The sequence below is a fragment of the Bombus affinis genome, chromosome 3 (genome assembly GCF_024516045.1).
Source record: "Bombus affinis isolate iyBomAffi1 chromosome 3, iyBomAffi1.2, whole genome shotgun sequence".
Taxonomy (NCBI): domain Eukaryota; kingdom Metazoa; phylum Arthropoda; class Insecta; order Hymenoptera; family Apidae; genus Bombus; species Bombus affinis.
The window spans coordinates 16,786,864-16,810,295 of record NC_066346.1 but is presented as its reverse complement, the minus strand read 5'-3'; the positions used below and the strand labels follow the sequence as shown (position 1 = coordinate 16,810,295).

General features: G+C 37.6%; 1 protein-coding gene across 9 annotated transcripts in view; it reads left to right on the top strand.

Annotated features, from left to right (window-relative positions):
* LOC126914788 (uncharacterized) overlaps nucleotides 1–23,432 on the top strand; it is a 415,880-nt gene continuing 392,448 nt past the window's right edge. Inside the window, exons 1-6 of one of the 9 annotated variants that reach the window (XR_007709805.1) lie at nucleotides 2–258; nucleotides 394–1,289; nucleotides 1,425–1,582; nucleotides 2,029–2,110; nucleotides 7,705–7,964; nucleotides 8,042–8,315. The gene's annotated coding sequence lies outside the window, so the exon portion shown is untranslated. Of the gene's footprint in view, nucleotides 259–393; nucleotides 1,583–2,028; nucleotides 2,460–7,704; nucleotides 7,965–8,041; nucleotides 8,316–23,432 lie in introns of those variants that run through there. The other 8 variants (XR_007709806.1, XR_007709807.1, XR_007709808.1 and 5 more) reach the window with 8 other exon arrangements.

Sequence of the window (23,432 nt, the reverse complement as noted above, 5' to 3'; positions counted from 1 at the left end):
TTTAGTAAATATGTGAAATCCCTAGAGTTCATGTAGGATAGGGATTCTTTTTGTTTTACGGGTAGCACGACAAGCTGTGTTTAACGGAGAGATCGATACGGACGAGCAGTTGAAGAAGTACGTGTTCCCCAGACGGACGGACAGAGAGTTACATTAGAGAGACAGACAAGGTTATAGAATAGTTGTTTAAGATTGTAAAGACTGAAGATTTAAGATTTAAAGACTGAAGAAGAAAGGTCGATAGCTCAGGACGTTCAGGTAAACATTGCACCAAAGACTTATAATTTCCCGTTTAGATAATCATCGTTATTGATTGTTATAGACGCATATTAATTGTTGTTCATTTTTTTATTTTATCAAATCATTTCATAATAAAAAAAACTCGATTTTCAGACTTCAGAATCGATCCCTGAATTATCCCATTATTGAACCTTATAAATCGATTTTCACCACGTCATGCCGCTGAGAGTTAACCTACGTGTCGTCATGACCGAGAACGCGAAAGGGGAGAAGATAGAGAGTATAAAATATACAGACAACAAATGACCTAATAGGAATATATTTAAATATATTATGCAAACGTTGGACAACGTTATGTTTTGTTAAGCTAACAGGATACACTAAAAATACATTATCAAGAAAGGGGATGTGGCCCATAAGCAAGTATGTTCTTCTACATATGACCATCAGACAGTACCTGTGATGCGGTTATCCCGGAAGTACATTGCGGAGTCGGTAGAGAGCGTTTCCTAACCTCTCGCCAGGGAGACAATAGATGAGGATTTAAGGGTGTCGAATCGGGATCCATGCAACGCGGAGGCGACTCGTTCCTTCGCCCTTCCTCTTTCTCTTCGCCCGATGTGCTTTCCTCTATGACGATTTGAAGCTCGCCATAGTTTGCCACATTCACATTCGGGCTGTACCATTGTCTTCTCATCTTGATTTAGAAAACTCTCACTTGAACATAAATAAAACGTTTCTTCGTTGAAACCGTATCATAGTGGAGAACGATCGAACAGTACAAAAGAATGAATAAAAATAAGTCACATTTTTATTAATTTTCTTTTGTATCTAAAAACAAATCTGATATATTCAAAGATACAAGATCTTCCGATCTTCCTTTATTGCACGGACGAGCAGTTGAAGAAGCACGTGTTCCCCAGACGGATGGACAGAGAGTTACATTAGAGAGACAGACAAGGTTATAGAATAGTTGTTTGAGATTGTGAAGACTGAAGATTTAAGATTTAAAGACTGAAGAAGAAAGATCGGTAGCTCAGGACGTTCAGGTAAACATTGCACCAAAGACTTATAATTTCCCGTTTAGATAATCATCGTTATTGATTGTTATAGACGCATATTAATTGTTGTTCATTTTTATATTTTATCAAATCATTTCATAATAAAAAAAACTCGATTTTCAGACTTCAGAATCGATCCCTGAATTATCGCATTATTGAACCTTATAAATATAACACGAGTTAATAATTTAGTTGTGTGTGAAAAATTCAGTGCTTGGGAAAACTAAAAAAACCAGATGTAGAGTTTTCTTACAAGTGGTGACCACTTCAACAATAACGAGGTACTATTGACATTTGTTTACTGCCGTAAGGAATGCATTTATATTTATTTCACACAAACGTAATAGTATTACTTCTGCATAGGTGTTCGGAGAAATTGAAAAATCCATACATGCGTTCTTAGTCCATGCCGAGCACTTACAGAAAACGCATATATATGTCCTTAGTCCACACCGATAGCTTTCGCCAGACACCTATATGCGCCCACAGCACTCAAAGGTTTAAAACACTGTTCTTTGTATCATTTCCCTATTTATAGTTGCGATATCGGGAATAACTTTAAACCGTTTTAAACGTCGTTTACTCGATTAACTCGCGCGTAACGATATTTGTCGTGGAATCTCGCAAAGAACGTAAAGCGCACGTAACGATTCATCGATAAATCGGTTAACGACGTTGTTACGATTATCACGAACACACCCGTTAACGATATTTTTTCCATTTTCAGGTTGTTCGCGAACGAAAGGGAATCGTCTCGAGAAAGAAAAATCGCTTATAAGTATTTGAGCACATCGAACTTTCAACGCTCGGTAAGTATTCGTAAAATCCTACAAAAGTATTACAGCCATCTCGATCGTTTAATTCGATTAAAAACATTTTCGTTTTTAGAGAATTTATTCAACGGTAGTCGTTCGATGTACTAGGTTGTCCGAGAAGTTTCTTTCGTTTCATAAAATGATAATAGATGAGCAACAATTTCTGTTTTATATCATTTTATCGAATTAGGTGCGATCCATTTCCTTATATCTCTATTATTATGTTCGTGCATAATTCGATAAACTAATATAAAAGAAAGGACATCGCGCGTCTATTATTTCTTTATAAAACGAACACAACGTATTAAGTTGCCCGAAAAGTGTCTTTCTTTCGCAAAAAGAATTTTTTACAACAGTGCACCTTCGTACAAACGTGAAAGTAAGTCTGTGAAATATCGCGGTGTTTATCTTAACAGAACAAAACGGATCGTACGTAATTCGACAAAATAATATAAAAGAAAGAACGTGCGTCTATTATTTCCTCATAAAACGAGAGAAACTTTTCGGACAACCTAATAGTAGCGGTACAGCAAGAATAACCTTTCAGAGGCGAATCGTATAGAACAGATAAAAAGAAAAAATAGGAAACTAGGAAAGTAGAAAAAAGTCGGAGATTTCATGCGAAAACGGAGAAGCGCACTAGCGCGCGACGAGTTTTCCAAGCGTTTTATCTACGACAAATTTTTTTTTTTTTTTTTTATTTATTAGAATATTTACAATCAATTCTCGTTGAGAATTTTCAGTAACTTAATTTGGCGTGATACAATGACATGGATTATAATAGCTTTATATTGTTGATTCTAGTAGAACTAAGGATTTAATCTAGTGGGTATTTTCTTTTTAGTCTGCGGATCTGGTCCGTCGTGTCCAGTAGTTGGGTGACTAGTGGGTTGTGGTGGTTGTTGACTCTTGTGTTATATCTGCTTCTCGACTTGTGTATTTCATCTTTGACTGTAGGTATCTTGAGGTCACGGTGGATTGTTTCGTTGGTAACATACCAGGGTGCATTTAATAGGGATCTTAGCGTTTTCGATTGGAAGCGTTGGAGTATTTCAATGTTGGAGTTACTTGCTGTTCCCCATAGTTGGATTCCGTAGGTCCAGACAGGTTTTATTACGGCCTTGTAGAGGGTTATTTTGTTCTGTATGTTTAGTTTAGAGCGTCAGCCCGTGAGCCAATAGAATTTTTTCAGTTTTTCCTTTAGTTGCTTTGTTTTTTCCGAGATATGTTTTTTCCAAGTTAGCCTCCTGTCCAGAGTCATGCCCAGGTATCTTACGGAGTCCTTGCTTGGGATTATTGTGTTGTTAATGGTGACCTGGGGGCAGGTTTGTTTTCGGAGCGTGAAGGTTACATGGGAGGATTTTTTTTCGTTTATTTTAAAACCCCATTTTTGGAACCACTTTTCCATGGAGTCGAGACTTCGCTGACGAGTGGATGAGGCAATTGCCGGGTCTGCGTGGGTAGCTAATAGTGCTGAGTCGTCGGCAAATGTTGCTATTGTTACCTCGTTTGATATGGGTAAGTCGGCAGTGTAGATGGAGAACAGTAGGGGTCCGAGGACACTACCTTGTGGTATGCCAGATTCTATTGGGAATGTTGCGGAAGTGGCGTCTAGACATTTAACTATGAATTGTCTGTTGGTTAGGTAGGATTTTAAGATGGAGTAGTATGGGTGGGGTAGGATTTTTTTAAGCTTGTAGAGTAGCCCTTCATGCTATACTTTATCGAATGCCTGTTGGATGTCTAGGAATACCGCTGAGCAGTATTTTTTCTTTTCAAGGGTTTGGCTGATCATGTGGGTTATGCGGTGGATTTGCTCTACTGTTGAGTGTTGTTTTCGGAAGCCGAATTAGTGATCTGGGAGTGTTTTCAATTTTTCTAGGAGTGGAAGGAGACGATTCGTGAGCATCCTCTCGAATAGTTTAGACAGGGTAGGTAAAAGACTGATTGGGCGATAGGAGCTGGTTTCATATATTGGTTTACCGGGTTTGGGGATGAGGGTGATTAGTGAGATTTTCCACGCCTTAGGAAAGTGTTGAAGGCGGAGGATGGCGTTAAAGATTGATGCGAAGAGTGCAATCCCTTTTATGGGAAGTTCCTTGATTGCTTTATTTCCTATTAGGTCGTGACCTGCTGTTTTCTTGGGGTTTAGGCGACTGATTGCTTCTATGATCTCTGCAGAAGTGAAGGGTTGAATAGGATGGGACATTTGGAAGGGAGTGTGCAGGTATTCGGTGACGTCCGCTGCAGCTATGGAGGAATGGGGTTGAAATACTTCAGTCAAGTGTTTGGCAAATAGGTTAGCTTTTTCTATAGGGCTACGCGCCCATCCACCCTGCGGACGGCGGATTGGAAGTATTATTTGTGGGGGGCGCGTGTGTTTCCTGGAGGCTTTCCATAGTGAGTAGTTGGAGTCGGCTGTGGGGGACAAGCTGGCGAGATATTTGTGAAAACGGTCATTATTGTAGTTTTTTATGGTTTTGGATAGTTTTCTAGTTGCGTTGTTTAGTTTGCATTTGTCCTCCGGTGTTCTATGGGTCTGCCATACTCTTCTTAGTCTACGTTTTTCTGCTATTTTTTTTAATATGTACTGGGGGTATTCGTGATTGCTGATGGACGTTTTTGCCGGTGTGGAGACGCCGATAGCGTTTATTATGCTCGCGTTTAGGTATTCCGTGGCTGCTTCGATTTCTTCATTGGTTTTTAGTGAGGTTGAGGCTGAAGTTGTGTGGATAAAGACTTCTCTAAAGAGCTGCCAGTTGGTGTGTTGGTTATGAATGGAGCCATTAGGTGTATTCTCGATGATAGTTGAACTGATTGTTACTATCACGGGGGAATGATCCAGAGGAGAGATCAGCCGAGGAATTGATTTGGACGTGTCTTGATGAGATATTTTTAGTTATGAGGAAATCAAGGAGATCGGGTATTTTGTTTGTGTCGGTGGGCCAGTGTGTAGGTTCGTATGTGGTAAGGTAGTTGAGGTTGTTGGTTATTATGCTGTTGAGGAGGTTTTTGCCTCTTACTGTAACCAGTCTGCTGCCCCAGAATTTCAATAATGGACAAGAATTTCGTTATTTGTCCGGTAACGTCGTTGTGTCCATTTTCGTAAAAGCCAGATTACGATTGCACGTTTTTCTCGATTCGAAGCTTCGTCGAGTTTAATCCGGCGACCGGTTTAGGCTACAGTATGTTTCAAATTTCCAGCCCTTTGTATGCAGAAAAATCATTCGGCCCGATGAACCGCGTGAAATGTAGAAGTTCACTGATTCAGCGAACGAAAATAAATCGCATGTAATATTAAATCGATATCGTCGACCTGAGGGCGAACTTTCTCTTTGGAATCTCGTATCTTGGACACGTCGAATACAACTTTCGAAATTCGATATTTCCACCGATTCAATGCTACTCGTATGACTTTGATATTTGTCGATACACCCCGGTACACGTGTAACGACATTTGCGACTTCGACGCATGGAAAATCCGTCTCGTAAAATGTGCGCTAGCCTGTGCTGAACTGGTGAATGATTGCCACGTTAGAACGAAGTAGCTTCAATAAATAATTGATATGCAGCGACATAAAGAAAGTAGTGGCAAAGTAAAAATTTTAATGTAAATCTTTCGATGGATTCAAAGGCGTAATAAAAAAAGGTAATAAAAAGATTTCGAAGCAGAACTAGATTATTTGAAATTCTCTGACGAAAATGCTACGATAGAAGGTCCTTTAGTGCGGAAATTACGTTACAGAATTTTTTCGAATGGAAAGAACACAATGTAGTTATTGATTTTGAAGAACGTTCCATAAAATATTGAGTTACTTAAGCTGCTTATATTTTGATTTTTGTAAATAAGCAAACGCGTATTGTTTATCATTTTATTGTTAACTTATTTATTCCACCTTTTCTATTATTCGTTATTTAATATTAAAAATTACACTTATTTTCTTAAAGTTGATTCATATAATTATCATGCTTTCCTTTATGAATTAATTGAATGTTAACGCGTCGCGTAATTTATAAGTATTAAGAAAAATCGTTTATTCGAGTGCATTATTCACCTGGTGTAATGTCACTCAATTAAGAAGCACGAAAGAATATATTCTTGTTCGATTTATCACGAAAAATAAAATCTTGCACGTGTGTACAAGCTGTTGGTTTCATCCAAAAACTACGACGCATGGGATAGAGAAACAGATATATATGCAAATGCACGTAATATATAAGAGAGAAACGTATGTACGAGCCCATAAATCGAAGTACGAACTGAAAAGGGAAATTTAAATTTTATCGAAAATTCTACTTCTAATCGACGTCTGCGTAAGATACGAGGACTAGCTGTTGGCGAGATACGGAAGCAATTTGTAGGTTCGAAGGGGAATATCGAGAAACTGGTGGAATACGCGAAGCTGTCGCCAAATTTTAACGTCTAATAACTTCCAATGGCTGTCTGATATCCGCACGGTAACATTTCCAACGAAATAACGAGAGCGATTCGCAAAAGAAAATATCGACTCGCAACATTCGTTCTGGGCACGTGCTGCGTAATCCGTTTTTAACGGGCGAAAAAGTCAGTGTTATTGCTAAAGCGAACGTACTAGGAAAAAAGTAGCGAAGCGTAGAACTTTAAAAATAAAACAACATTTTTCCCCGCTATATTCCTTCTGATATTTACGAAGCCTTCGTGTGCCAAAAGAATCTGACATTCTAATGTGACAATAAACAGGAAATCTTTTAAGCAAAAAGAAAAGAAAAATACATATATCTCGAGTTCTCATTGGGATTAGGGGCGTGTAACGAATCTTCATTTGGATTAACCATTGTTGTTATACGATATGGATAGTATTTACTGGTACCGACATGATTACAGTACCGATATGGTACAGAGTTTGACAAGTAACCGTGGCAATTAGATACTCGAGATGCCAATGACAATGATCTTAGGTTCAATAACGAATCCACGGTCAAAGGGATAACAAATACGTCTTCTTCGAAAGTCTACTTACTTGTCTACAGTATAAGTAGAACTCCCTCAGTCCAAATGGAACTGCACTTATATACTCGTCTCTGTACCCCTCGGATCAACTATATTTTTAAGGAGATCTATACAATTACTCCATAGCTTTGTTAGGTAAAAACGTCCATGCCATGACCGTGGCTACGTTTAGCGACCAGTTGTGTCACTTCGAGCCCAAGCCTACTGTCATAAATCTCGGGTAAACATAGTCGGATTAAATCATAAACAACTACTTCTGAGTTTTATTATTTAAGTGCAGCTATAATAAAAAGTCTAGACTAAAGTATTGGGAGGCTTCCCAAAAATTCCAAAAGAAAGGCCCCGATGTCCTTTTATCTCCAATATGTATATAGGAGAAATAAAATAGTATAGTAATTTTTTAATTGCACACTAAATTAGTATTAAATTCCATACGATATTTTCAAAGATCTTGTATCTTTGAATCTATCAGATTTGTTTTTAGATACAAAAGAAAATTAATCAAAATGTGACTTATTTTTATTCATTCTTTTGTACTGTTCGATCGTTCTCCACTATGATACGGTTTCAACGAAGAAACGTTTTATTTATGTTCAAGTGAGAGTTTTCTAAATCAAGATGAGAAGACAATGGTACAGCCCGAATGTGAATGTGGCAAACTATGGCGAGCCTCAAATCGTCATAGAGGAAAGCACATCGGGCGAAGAGGAAGAGGAAGGGCGAAGGAACGAGTCGCCTCCGCGTTGCATGGATCCCGATTCGACACCCTTAAATCCTCATCTATTGTCTCCCTGGCGAGAGGTTAGGAAACGCTCTCTACCGACTCCGCAATGTACTTCCGGGATAACCGCATCACAGGTACTGTCTGATGGTCATATCTAGAAGAACATACTTGCTTACGGGTCACATCCCCTTTCTTGATAATGTACTTTTAGTGTATCCTGTTAGCTTAACAAAACATAACGTTGTCCAACGTTTGCATATGTTGGGAATATGATACATTTACACTGTACATGTGAATGTGTGTGTAAGCGTCAGAGGACGTCCGGGTCTTGGTTGAGACAAAAGACAAGAGCCAGTCGTTAGAAATATCTGGAAGAGTCGGTTGACAACAAGCGTGCGTGCGAGTAGGTTTTTGAGGTCTTAAGAGTATAAGATATATGTATAACAGTTGTGTGCTAAATAAAGGGAATTATTTGTATTTCCGAATCCATTCTATATCTTTTTATGGTAGCAGAGCGTGGTTCATAATTTTGCAAGTTATTTTAGTGCCTGTTTTTCAATATTGCGAGTTAGTTCGAGTGAGTTCTCAGTAAGGAAAGAAACGTTCAAAGGTTACTAAGAGGAAAAATACTTAAACATCCCTAGAAGATCTACACGTAATAAGAGAACTCCAGTAAGATATCCAGAAAAAGAAAACATTAGTGAAATCCATGCAAATTATTGTAGAGTAGATATCCCTTGTACATTTGAGGAGGCGATTTGTTGCGAAGATAGTGAAGATTGGAAACAAGCTATGGATAAGGAAATAGAATGTCTTTATAAGAATAAAACTTGGAAATTGAAAGAGTAAAAGAATAGAAAGGGTAAAAGGCAAAGACGTATTAGATGTAAAATGGGTTTACACGAGAAAATCAGATGACAGGTATAAGGCTAGATTAGTGGTAAGAGGATTCCAACAAAGAAACGTAGCTGATGACATATACTCCCCAGTAGCGAGTAATCAGACCTTTAAGATATTGCTATCATATTGTTGTCAAAATGGATTAATTATTGAGCAAATGGATGTAGAAATTGCCTTTTTAAATGGTGAAGTAACCTCGGAGGTATATGTAAATCAATCAAAGGGATATGCGGACGGAACGAATAGAGTTTGTAAACTATCGAAAGCGCTGTATGGGTTAAAAGAAAGTCCAAGAGACTGGTATGAGTGTTTTGATAAGTATGTGACGAGATTAGGTTTTAAAAAGAATAACATAGAGTTGTGCCTATATACACATGGAGAGGGAGAAAATGTTGCTTATTTGTTAATATATGTAGACGATTTGCTAATTTGTAGTAAAAACAAAAGGAAGATACAAAATGTAAAGAAGTTATTAACTAATAGATTTGAAATGAAAGATTTAGGTGAAGTCAAAGAATATCTTGGAATAAATATAGAGTATGATTATTTCAAAAATGAAATGAGATTAAGCCAAAAGAAATACATTGAATCATTAGCAAACAAATATAAGTTACAAAATAGCAAATTGTACTGTACACCTATGGAGACCAACTTAAAAATTGAAAAAGCTGAGATAAATAGAGAGGATATTGGATATAAAAATTTAATTGGCGCATTGTTGTATATTAGTGTAAATACCAGACCCGATATAAGTTATAGTGTGAATTATTTGAGTAGATTTCAAGATTGTTGTAATGAGACACATTTTAAATATGCTTTGCGAATATTGAAATATTTGTACCGGACTAGAGATTTAAGATTAGATTATAAAAGGAATGAAAAATGTGAAACGATAGATTGTTATGTGGACGCTGATTGGGCAGGAGATCATTTAGATAGGAAATCGACTTCTGGATATGTAATTAGATTGTATGGAAATGTAATTGGTTGGAAGTCTAAAAAACAAAGGTGTGTGACAAAAGCCTCGACGTATGCAGAGTATGTAGCTCTATCGGAAGCGGTGAGTGAATTAATGTCTATTAGGGAAATTATGAAAATCTTCAATGTAAATCTAGACGATAACCCTGTAAAAATTTATGAGGATAACTCTGGAGTGATAAGTATAGCAAAGCACGGAAATTTTACAAAAAATTCTAAACACATTGAAGTTCATTACCACTATGTTCACGAGTGCTTAAAGGAGAACAAGATAAACATACTTAAAGTAAGTACAGACGAAAATACTGCGGATATTTTTACGAAGGCACTGTGTAGAGAGAAATTCGAAAGGTTTAGGTCATGGATGAATGTAAATTAAGAGAAATGTAAATAAATAAGTGTTAAAGTTTCTGTTACGTAATTCGTCAAAGCATGTAAATACGATTAAGTGTACAGTATAAATGTAAGGAGGCGTGTTGGGAATATGATACATTTACACTGTACATGTGAATGTGTGTGTAAGCGTCAGAGGACGTCCGGGTCTTGGTTGAGACAAAAGACAAGAGCCAGTCGTTAGAAGTATCTGGAAGAGTCGGTTGACAACAAGCGTGCGTGCGAGTAGGTTTTTGAGGTCTTAAGAGTATAAGATATATGTATAACAGTTGTGTGCTAAATAAAGGGAATTATTTGTATTTCCGAATCCATTCTATATCTTTTCAGCATAATATATTTAAAGAAAAAGATTGATCGTACCTTCTGATCTGAAAAAATAGCTCTGTTTATTATACATTATACATTATACATGTGTATGGGAATTAACTAGTGTCTATATAGTTTCACACTGACAAAATAGTTTCGAGTTACTTGAAAATAGTTGCTTGATTCAAGCAACTGTACGCGTTAACAAAATAGTTCCAATTTACTTGAAAATAGTTGCTTGATTCAAGCAACTGTACGCGTTAACAAAATAGCTTCGAGTTATTTGAAAATACTTGCTTCACTCAACTGCACACATTAATAAAATAGTTTCAAGTTACTTGAAAATAGTTGCTTGATTGAGGTAACTTGACCAATCTGAATCATCATAAAAACTTGGAAGGATATTTCAGACAAAATTACAGGTTCACATTGGCAAAATGATTTTAACTTACTTGAAAATAGTTGCTTGATTCAAGCAACTGTACACGTTAACAAAATAGTTTCAAGTAACTTGAAAATAGTTGCTTGATTCAGGTAACTTGACCAGTCTGAATCATCATAAAAACTTGGAAGGATATTTCAAGCAAAATTACAGATTCACATTGGTAAAATAATAGGTTCACATTGACAAAATGGTTTCGAATTGCTTGAATTCAAATCGTTTGACGAAGCAACATGACTAATCTGAATAGTTTAATTGTCATCTTTATCCAAGACTCGCATAGTCAATCGAGCCATTCGGAAATCACATTGACCAACTCCAAAATTGAAAAGTAGAGAAAAGTAATTACAAGTATCGCAAGTGGTGAGACAATATGCGATAAAAGTGAAAAGATGAGCGTGGCGTTAAGCTCTAAGGAACTAGAGGTTTTGTGAGAAAGCAGGTAGTGGCCTAACGAAAAAGGCGGAGATCTCCCTAACGGAAAATCCGAGTCTCCCCATAAACAATGTCGCCTAGGACCCAAGTTAGTAGGAGGCTTTTTCCTCCTATCTTCCTTCCCAACATTGGTCATAACCAATCAGCATCGCGGATCATTGCCCTCACTTGCCTAACTGAAAATGTAAGCAACGAATCCGCGTTCTTCGGTCAAAGGGCACACCCATACCGAGCTTTCCTCCGCATTCACATTAGAATAAAACTTTAGAGTTTGATCGTCTCTCACGGTGTCTAGAGTTCCTGCATTTCCTATAACTCTCACCGTTCCTACCTCTCCAGAGTTTGATCGTCTCTCACGGTGCCTAGAGTTCCTGCATTTCCTACAACTCTCACCGTTCCTACCTCTCTAAGAGTTTGATCGTCTCTCACGGTGTCTAGAGTTCCCATAATCCCTATAGCTCTCACCGTTCCTATATCTTTCAGAGTTCCTTCATCATTTCTCAAGGTGCCTACACGGCCTAGAGTCTCCTAAGGCTCTCACATTATCCAGAACTCCGACAGTTCGTATAACTCTCAAGGGCCTAGAGCGCCTAAACGGGAATTTACGACTCCCGTTGACGCGTATTCTAACGACCGCGTCTCCCCGCGATAGCTCGAAAATACAAGGACCATCGCCGAGGGAAGCTACTTTCCTGTCCACCCTCTCTCAAACATCGGCTCCTCAGCTAGGTGGCCGAAGACATTCGGTCGTTACGATTGAAAGAGTGTCACCGACTTTGTTTGGCCGTAATCGTCGCGAATCAATCGCCGGTTTTCCTCTTGGAGGCGTGACCAGAATATTGCCGAATCGTCGAGACCCAGAGTCTAGAATGTCCGCACCACCGAGCGGTAGAGGAAGTACGCACAATCTTCGGTTGGACATTATGGACGACATCGCAGACCTAAAAGCGAGGAAGATAAGATGAGTGTAGAGATGAAAAAATTAAGCAGAGATCAAACTTACGCGCTACACTTGATCTTCATTTTCTTTAAATTTTGATCCAGCTGATAAATCAGTAATTAAACAAAGGGAACTAAGTTTGAAATCAAGCGAATCTGAAATACTATCAGACTGTTGCTACGTGAGAACAATAGCCATCTTGTACTTGGTATTTGCTCGATTCCAAACTCTAATCGATATACCAGCAGAATTTACCAGCAAAATAATTATTCAGAGATTCTGTCGGTAAAACAATTGAAGTTTAAAATCGAACGAATCCGAATTACTGCGAGATCGTTGGTGACTATTGTTCTCGTAGCAACAAACTGATGGTACTTCAGATTCGTTTGATTTCAAACTACAATTGATTTATCAATAGAGTTGTCGAAGAATTATTTTGTCGATATCGGTGTAGAACAATAGCCAACAACGATCTCGCTGTACTTCATATTTCCTCTATTACAAACGTCGATTCATTTACCAGCAGAGCATCTGAAGAATTATTTCACATGGATCATGTAGAAAAAAAAACGAACACGAAAATGGAACTGTAATAACATTTTTCATTCCTTGTTGAGAGCCGTTCTTAAACATTTTGCAGGAATTTTCCCTTCGCAAGAAGATCGAAAAATAACCACTTTTGACGCTCTGTTTTCATCCCATATGAATTTTATCTTTAATATTACCGATTGATAATAATGTCACTGCGATATTGTCCGCAATGATTGCAAATTATCTTCTCCACGTTTCACCTATATCGATAATACAGAATATCAAACAACAATTATTTAATTTCACGTTGTTGTTGACTTTATTAATTTTTACGATAAAGTGCATTCTCTGGAAGAGATTTTACGATTTACGATTTTCTTTTTCATTCCTCCTTTCACCTACGATGGCTCTTAAACAAGAAACGATATCGTAACGAGAAATACAACTTACCTGAGCGTCCACTTTGGTTCCACTAGTGTTGTCCCATACGACTTTGTGTTTGACCTCGCTATTAGGGGACTTTTTACCCAATGTTTCCTTCACCGCCTTCACTACCTTCGATTTATCGAACTTGAGACTTAAACTGGCCGTTACCAAATCTTCCGGCTTCTTCGACATCGGTTGGTGTCGCTTCGTGAACCAATTCGACGGTGCCATAAAGGTCGAAATAGCGGCTTTCGAGGATCCGCTAAGCTTACTTTTAGCTCCGTGCAATGTCGACACGTCGAAGCTGTTGGAACGGAAGCTCTTCGATCGACTTCCTTTCTGTTCGGTCGTTTTTCCGGGCCAGTTTGATTTGCTATCGTCCCGCGAACTCGGCGCTTCCTCGCCGCATCGGTTGATTTCCGTCGCGGAAGACGCTAACGAGCTTAGAATCGATATCAGATCCGTATTAGAGCAGACAATGCCCGCAGCACCGGAAACGGGTGCACTCGCGGCTCTTGGCAGTTCCGAGACGCGCTTTCGGAGAGAAGACGTCGGCGAAACCGACGGAGTAGGCATTTCAGAGAATCGTTGTTTCGGCTGTTGAGTGTAACGTTGAGCGGAACTGTTACCCTCCAGCGGCTGTATTTCGTACACTTGCTCCGTCGACGTCCTGTACATCCTTAAGCGCACCTGGCAAACGGATTGCTTTTATTCTTTTTTATCATAATTCGCGCGTTATGATACATGTTTCGATGATTGAGCCGTTAAGCGTGACAAAGCGATGGAATTGTTTTGCACAGAAATTCTGGTTCTAAAATTATGTTAGGGATTCTAGGGCGTAATAACATCTTGGAACGCAAAGTTATCGATGTGTCGATGAAAGTTAAGCGAGTTTTATCGAAGCACACGTTCGAGTCTTTGGGCGATTGCTAGGAATACGCGTAATGTTCTTTTCTGTGAGCTGAAAAGTTGAACGACTATAAAAGGCGTTTGTAGAGGATTTGAAAGCGGAAAAAGAGGCAGATTATTTAATACATAATATCTTCCTTTATAATATATCTAATATCCTAATAATTAGATGAACGTAATACAAATGTTTAGAATCAGAAATTATCTGTTTATATAGAGATCTATTTGATGCAAGATCTAAAATCAATCAAATCGGATTGTACGGACGTATATTTGTAAAGCAACGAATATTTGGTTCTTTCAAATCTTAACTTCGCACGATCGTATAGAAGTTCGTCAACTTTAAACTCGGTTTTTCTTAGTCTGCAAACTAGCGGAGATAGAGCGGCTAAAATAAACGAAAGATCCTTACCTTCCTCGCTTTTAGGTCTGCGATGTCGTCCATAATGTCCAACTGAAGATTGTGCGTACTTCCTCTACCGCTCGGTGGTGCGGACATTCTAGAGACTCTGGATCTCGACGACTCGGCAATATTCTGGTCACGCCTCCAAGAGGAAAACCGCCGATTGATTCGCGACGATTACGGCCAAACAAAGTCGGTGACACTCTTTCAATCGTAACGACCGAATGTCTTCGGCCACCTAGCTGAGGAGCCGATGTTTGAGAGAGGGTGGACAGGAAAGTAGCTTCCCTCGGCGATGGTCCTGATCCTTCTCCGCCACGATCGCTCATTCGTCTCACCTGTCGACACAAACATCAAGATAGTTTCGATACGCGAGAACTGTCGTAGTGACGATCGAGCCTGGCGAAAGTCAAATTGACCAACTTCATCTTTGGACAATCTCATAATTTCGCAATTTCATCGTCCAAGTACACGATTGATTCTCACAAAACCTCTAGTTCCTTAGAGCTTAACGCCAAGCTCATCTTTTCACTTTTATCGCATATTGTCTCACCACTTGCGATACTTGTAATTACTTTTCTCTACTTTTCAATTTTGGAGTTGGTCAATGTGATTTCCGAATGGCTCGATTGACTATGCGAGTCTTGGATAAAGATGACAATTAAACTATTCAGATTAGTCATGTTTATTTTCCTATCCTTATTTTTAATTTACACTATCCTTATTTTTTATAGACTTAAAACAAAAAACAAACAACAAAGAAATCTACAACATCAATCGGCTGATGAACTCCATAGTTAAGTTCGAGCCACCTCTTGTAAAGAAAGAAATAATACAATGCAAAAGGTGCCAAAGGTACGGCCACACGCAGAAATACTGCAATCATAACTTCCGGTGCGTAAAATGTGCAGGTAATGACCCCACTGACCAATGCACTAAATCCCCGGAAACCCCCGCCAAGTGTATCCACTGTCAAGGAGAGCATCCTGCGAACTACAAAGGATGCTCAGCCTACAAAACACTACATAATATAAAGTATCCAAAACTGAGACCCAAGGACATAACCATACAAGAACCTAAACACCAAAAACTCACCACACCAACAGTATCCTATGCGCAGGCAACGCAAGGAAACGTAAACAACTCGAAAACACACAGTGTACACACAGAAAATAGAATTCCCACCCCACAAAACACAGACAACTTTACCAGACTCGAAAAACTTATCGAGAAGCAAACTGAGCAAATTAACAACTTGCTGTCACTACTCACACTCTTCATGGACAAATTCATATGCACAGAAGCAAAATAAAACCAATGCGAATAGCTCTGTGGAACGCCAACGGTCTAGCTCAGCACAAATTTGAACTAGAACTATTCTTAAAACAACAGCAAATCGATGTGATGCTCATATCCGAAACCCACTTCACCGACAAAAACTACCTCAAAATACACGGCTACAACTTCTACCACACACAACACCCCAGCGGAAAGGCCCACGGCGGCACCGGAATCATAATCAAATCAAACATCAAGCACTACGAACTTCCACCATTCCAGAAAGACTACCTCCAAGCAACAAACGTAGCAATAGAAGACTGTCATGGTACAATCATCACTTCAGCTGTATACTGCCCTCCCAGACACTCCATCGCCAAAGAAGACTTCGACAACTTCCTGGACACCCTGGGCAATAGATTCATAGCCGGAGGAGACTACAACGCCAAACACACCCAATGGGGCAGCAGACTGGTTACAGTAAGAGGCAAAAACCTCCTCAACAGCATAATAACCAACAACCTCAACTACCTTACCACATACGAACCCACACACTGGCCCACCGACACAAACAAAATACCCGATCTCCTTGATTTCCTCATAACTATAAATATCTCGTCAAGACACGTCCAAATCAATTCCTCGGCTGATCTCTCCTCCGACCATTCCCCCGTGATAGTAACAGTCATTTCAACAATCATCGAGAATACACCTAATGGCTCCATTCATAACCAACACACCAACTGGCAGCTCTTTAGAGAAATCTTCACACACACAACTTCAGCCTCAACCTCACTAAAAACCGATGAAGAAATCGAAGCAGCCACGGAATACCTAAATGCGAGCATAATAAACGCTATTCGCGTCTCCACACCGGCAAAAACGTCCATCAGCAATCACGAATACCCCCAGTACATATTAAAAAAAATAGCAGAAAAACGTAGACTAACAAGGGTATGGCAGACCCATAGAACACCGGAGTACAAACGCAAACTAAACAACGCAACTAGAAAACTATCCAAAACCATAAAAAACTACAATAATGACTGTTTTCACAAATATCTCGCCAGCTTGTCCCCAACAGCCGACTCCAACTACTCACTATGGAAGGCCTCCAGGAAACTCACGCGCCCTCCACAAATAATACCTCCAATCCGCCGCCCTCAAGGCGGATGGGCGCGTAGCCCTACAGAAAAAGCCAACCTATTTGCCAAACACTTGTCTGAAGTATTCAAACCCCATTCCTCCGTAGCTGCTGCAGACGTTACCGAATACCTGCACACTCCCTTCCAAATGTCCCCTCCTATTGAGCCCTTCACTTCTGAAGAGATTATAGAAGGAATCAGTCGCCTAAACCCCAAGAAAGCAGCAGGTCACGACCTAATAGGAAATAAAGCAATCAGGGAACTTCCCATAAAAGGGATTGCACTCGTCGCATCAATCTTTAACGCTATCCTCCGCCTTCAACACTTTCCCAAGGCTTGGAAAATCTCACTAATCACCCTCATCCCTAAAAACGGTAAACCAATATATGAAATTCCTCCTATCGCCCAATCAGTCTTTTACCTACCCTGTCTAAACTATTCGAGAGAATGCTCACGAATCGTCTCCTCCCACTCCTAGAAGAATTGAAAACACTCCCAGACCACCAATTCGGCTTCCGAAAACAACACTCAACAGTAGAGCAAATCCACTGCATAACCCACATGATCAGCCAAACCCTTGAAAAGAAAAAATACTGTTCAGCGGTATTCCTAGACATCCAACAGGCATTCGACAAAGTATGGCATGAAGGTCTACTCTACAAGATCAAAAAGATCCTACCCCATCCATACTACTCCATCTTAAAATCCTACCTAACCAACAGACAATTCATAGTTAAATGCCTAGGCGCCTCTTCCGCAACATTCCCAATAGAATCCGGCATACCCCAAGGTAGTTTCCTCGGACCCCTACTGTTCTCCATCTACACTGCCGACTTACCTATATCAAACGAGGTAACAATAGCAACATTTGCCGACGACACAGCACTATTAGCTACCCACGCAGACCCGGCAATTGCCTCATCCACTCTCCAGCGAAGTCTGGACTCCATGGAAAAGTGGTTCCAAAAATGGGGTTTTAAAATAAACGAAAAAAAATCCTCCCGTGTAACATTCACGCTCCGAAAACAAACCTGCCCCCAGGTCACCATTAACAACGCAATAATCCCAAGCAAGGACTCCGTAAGATACCTGGGCATGACCCTGGACAGGAGGCTAACTTGGAAAAAACATATCTCAGAAAAAACAAAGCAACGAAAGGAAAAACTAAGAAAATTCTATTGGCTCACGGGCCGGCGCTCCAAACTAAACATACAGAACAAAATAACCCTCTACAAGGCCGTAATAAAACCTGTCTGGACCTACGGAATCCAACTATGGGGAACAGCAAGTAACTCCAACATTGAAATACTCCAACGCTTCCAATCGAAAACGCTAAGATCCCTATTAAATGCACCCTGGTATGTTACCAACGAAACAATCCACCGTGACCTCAAGATACCTACAGTCAAAGATGAAATACACAAGTCCAGAAGCAGATATAACACAAGAGTCAACAACCACCACAACCCATTAGTGACCCAACTACTGGACACGACGGACCAGATCCGCAGACTAAAAAGAAAATACCCTCTAGATTAAATCCTTAGTTTCTACTAGAACCAACAATATAAAACTATTATAATCCATGTCATTGTATCACGCCAAACTAAGTTACTGAAAATTCTCAACGAGAATTGATTGTAAATATTCTAATAAATAAAAAAAAAAAAAAAAAACATCTTCTCAATTGCGCTACCAAATACCTACGGACAAAATTGTTCTTATAAATTTATGAATATTATGTGTTTACGTATTTGAATGAAAAGTGTTTTTCTTCACTTCACTTCAATGTAACGAGACGTGTCTATCATGATTACACCGGTAAAAATTGAGACTAATTTGGAAATATATATATGGAAGCTAGAAGATGCTTATTGCAGACGTACACATAGCAAAAAACTAATGTACAATGTAAAGAGTATTTTTAAACATATGATTGATTAGGGGTAAAAATGCTCCTACTAAAAATATTGTGACTTATTTATACAATACATAATTAACTGTCCAAATACCGATGGTAATCAATAAGCATCTTATAATTCCTATTTACATTTGTTTCAAAAGTTTCTTTCGTTTCATAAGGAAATAATAGATGCACGACACTTTTTGTTTTATATTATTCTATCGATTTATGTATGATCTATTTTGTAGTAATAGAACAAAACGAAAGAAACTTTTGAGACAGCCTAATGCATCTTGAAATTCATGAAAAGCTTCAACAAAATATTCATGGAAAGTTTCTGTAAGCGTCCGAGTACTTTCGTGAGCCGTTATATGTATAATAATTCGTTACAATGTTAGTGATAGCTTGGAAAGTGAACTATTTTTATTATACATCTTTTTACTTTCCATATTACGCTCATAGATACTCTAAAACGCCGCGATACTAACTCTTATCTATCATGTTTACGAATGCCTATAATTTGTGAAACCGCTTCTGATTTTACGGAAATTTTGCAGTTGCTTGATGAATGAAACAGATTTGTTAAGAGAATCACATGTTATAGATACCTGAACTGTGATTTATTTAATATATCTTTTCTGATTTGTTATCCTGCAACATTTCCATGTTTTACGAAGCTTTAAATTAAATTTCACAAGTTTATTTTCCTTAAGCTAAAGACGATGCTGGTGAAATATTTATTTCTGAAGTAAAAAGTAAAAATATAGCTTACATATTGCTTGTATTTAATCATGTATTACGATTAATCCTGTTGCGATACTCGTATATTTCAGTTAGGCTCTGGTTTTAGTAAACAAGAAAGATTTATAATATCTTAAGAGGATGTTTAGCATGAAATCATGCTAATAAGAAGTTTTTCATGTTTTTCTTCAGGCTTAAAATATTTTTTAATGTTGTGAAAAAATTGGGTTGAAAATGAATAAAAGAGTGCAACAGGGTATTTAAGCAAACTAATGTCTCTTATATGAATAAGTCGAGTGATATGCTGTAAATTATTTTCACAAAAAGACACCCATTTTTATTATTGTTTTCTAAACAAAATTCAATATGATTTGTTATACCTGTAATAGGAAGTTTCTTTAACTAACATTTAGTTATCGATCCTATTTTTATTGAAGTTTAACAATACTGTTCAATATTAATAATTATTAATTTATAAGTGAAGGGTAATTCCAACGAAGAAAGATATCATTTGCAAACAAATAGTTTCAGATAAAATCAGCATTGGTACTGTAAATTTAAGATATTATAAATCTAATATGTATTGTATCGCAAAGCGGGATTCATGATGAAAAATTAAATATAAAAGTCCATGAAATTTCGCAAATTTAAACATCTCAGTTTGTACAGCTTTAATAAATGTGGACAAAAGTTTAGTCTATCTCTATATTTAAATAACGCATGATATTTAATTCTACGGTATAATTAAACAAAGATTCGAAGCTGAAAATTTCGAAATATAATTGAACAATATATCGTACAATAAATGTTATATGATGTTCTGTAAAGGAGAATTGCATTTTTATGAAGAGGATCAAAGATAAAAGAGATTTTTGTTGAACGATACGACCGTTTCGAAATTCTTGTGTATGTATAGTGTATCTCGTACAAAAGATATTACAACAAGCGTCCAGTCATAATGTGAAACATTAATCAAAATTTCTAATCTCGAGTGTTTCAAGCCCCAGAACTCATCTTAATAAATATAAGAAGGACAGATTAAATTCAATTTGATTTTTCTAATTTTCTCGTTAATAATTAAATATGAGCATCAATCAATCAATAGTTCATAATGCACGGTATAATGCGTGTATAACATTCATCTGATTTCAATTAACTTACGTTTAAGCAAAATAATTATTCGAACTAGTTTATCATTCACATTATTACACATTTTAATTGTATATATATCTAGTACAACATAGAAAGGATGTTTTAGGATTATGAGTATTCATTTAATTTTTAAGAAGAACAATAAGATTCAATACATGTACACAATAGTTAAAAATATGAAATCCAGTCGCTTTTACATTAAGTACCATTTCCTCGTAAATGAACATACAAAAGATAAATGTCAATAACTATAAATGCCTGTTTAATGTTTCTTTTTTGTTACGATTATATATGTAAAATTAGTTCTTGTAATGAATACTGCTTATAGGAACAAGGATTATTTTTCACTTGAAATAAGTTTGCTTTGATATTTTAAATGACTGAATAAAATGCAGACAAAATATTTTAACCATACACGTAAAGATTCAAGTACGTTACATACAATAACTATAAGAATATATTTTTAAAAACGTAAGAATTTGTACTTTAGATAGCAATGCGTTTAAAAGTTATTTTATGAATTCACTTTATTAATTACTGATTTAAAATCTCCAGCATTTTCAGTAAAATGTCCAGAAAGTAGAAGAAAAGTACAACAAAAGTAGAAAACAGTTAATTTTGTAATATAAATTTATAGTCTACCGAATTAATACTCATATTTCTAAAACAGGGTCTATACACTTTCAAAATTTCAATCAAATCATATGCATAGTATTTCTTTTATCTCATATTCTAATTTCACCACATTGAATTTTCTAAAGAAAGATGATCTATTTATTTTAGATAACGCAAATCCTTTATTTTAGATATGCAAAGTCAAATATATTTTTGTCAATAAAGACACAAAAAATCTTAGATGTCTAAATGTCAGCTTTAAGAACAGTAGACTTGCCTGCCTTCAAACTTAAATGTCCTTTCCAGTAGTAAAACTTAAATAACATTAACAACGGCAGTAATATTTACGCCTACAGATGGAGGATATTAGACTTCGATTAAAATACAAGTAGCTCAATAAATATGTGTCTAAGTACGATGGTTAAAGAATAACGATTCGTCATTCTTTATTCCAGCGCTTAATGCTATCCTTCTTTCAACAAATACAATCCTAGAACAATGCCGCTGAAGAGAAATGTTATGCGTGAATTTATTTGCCTTTGCGGGACGAAGGTTTATTAAATTATTAAATGAAAATATTAAATGAAAATGAATATGTATAATTGTGTGTATAAAAATTGATATATGTATGTATGTATAAAATATATATATGTATGTATATATATATATATGTCGGGTTGGCGTTAAGATTAGAGTTAGGTTTAAGGGCGTGAAACGAATCCCTATTGGCGCTAGACGTGATCGTTATGCAATAGAGGAGATATTTACTAGTGCAAATATGACTATGATGGAATTGGACAAGTAATCGCGATAATTAGATACTCGAGAAGCAAATGACAATGATCCTAGGCTCGATAACGAATCCGCGGTCAACGGGATGACGAACTTTACCCTTCGTTAGCGTCTAAGTTACACTGTATGTTAGAGCAAGGGGCAATTATTACGTATACGAAAGACAGGTCGATTGCCGATGAGATGGCACTAGAGAGAGTGGCTCTCCGTCGCGGTGACGCTGTCGAAGAAATCTATGATGGGTGTGCCTAAGGGCACGATCATGAGAGTGCCAAGAGATCATCGGATTCGCGGAGAAAAGTCTTCGTTCGAAGGGTGAGGGAAATTGAAGTTGCTGTTAATTGGTCAATTTCCATGTTGGTGGTTAGAGAAAGATATTAGCTGTCCTTGGGAAAAGTTGCTAGCGGGAAGCGTCGTTCGTGGAAGGATAGATTTCTCTTATCTTCCCGTAGTTGGGGCACAGGCTATTTGTCTATTTGAAAGACTTTGTATAATTGAAACTTAATATTCGTAGCCGGTCCTCGCCCAGCTAAACATATACTGTGAAGATGCGTTGGCATCTAGCAATCATCTTACCCGAAGGACAAAGTCTGCGTGTGGCGAGCCACGGGGCAGAAACCATTGAAACGTTTACCGTCGTGCCCTGTCCCAAGTATTTCTTTTAAGAGGAACTATAGAATTACTTCATGCCTTTGTTAGACAAAACGTTCATCCCTTTGACCGCGGCTACGTTCGGCGACAGATTGTCGCCTCGAGCCCGAGCTCACTATCATAAATCTCAAACAAATACAGTCGGATCGAATGACAACAGTTTCTTAATACGGCTATGGTGAAATCTAAATTTCAATACTAGGGGTCTTCCCAAAGTTCCAAAGGGAAGGTTCCGGTGTTCTTTCATCTCCGACATATATATATTATTATAATGACTTATTTTAGTAATGACTTAATTTGTATAGTAAAAACAGCTAAAATCTCATGTAAGATTGTTGGGATGTTACGTGATATTTCTGTTGCATCATTGATTATCGTTATACTTTGAAAAATAATTAAGGAAGCGAACAATGCGTGGACGATTATAGCAGTTTTATTAATAAACGAACGTTTAATAGAGAATATGGATTTACTGGATAAATAAATGTTTCATTAAATGTAACTGGTACGCGCAGAATAATATGTTGTTACATGTATGAACTAAAGTTGATGTAATACTCATATTATATTTATGGTTTCAAAGAATTAATAAAATCTGCTGAGATTCAAACGTATGCTCTCCCTTTTATTCTATGAGAATTAAACATTTGGAAGATTTTATG